The sequence below is a fragment of the Morone saxatilis genome, unplaced genomic scaffold (genome assembly GCF_004916995.1).
Source record: "Morone saxatilis isolate NCDOM2014 unplaced genomic scaffold, NCSU_SB_2.0 Contig16, whole genome shotgun sequence".
Classification (NCBI taxonomy): domain Eukaryota; kingdom Metazoa; phylum Chordata; class Actinopteri; family Moronidae; genus Morone; species Morone saxatilis.
Window position 1 is genome coordinate 19,633,288 of NW_023339718.1, and position 308 is coordinate 19,633,595.

The window sequence follows — 308 nt, forward strand, 5'->3', positions numbered from 1 at the left end:
GGCCACTGCAGACCGGGAACACCCCACAAGAGCTGCAGTTTTGGAGATGCTCTGACCCAGTCGTCTAGCCATCACAATTTGGCCCTTGTCAAAGTCGCTCAAATGCTCATGCTGCCCATTTTTCCTGCTCCTAACACATCAACTTGAGGACAAAATGTACACTTGCTGCCTAATATATCCCACCGACTAACAGGAGCCATGATAACGAGATATCCAAGGTTATTCACTTCACCAGTCAGTGCTCATAATGTTATGGCTGATCAGTGTATATGTATATATGTATATACGCACACACACACACACACAGA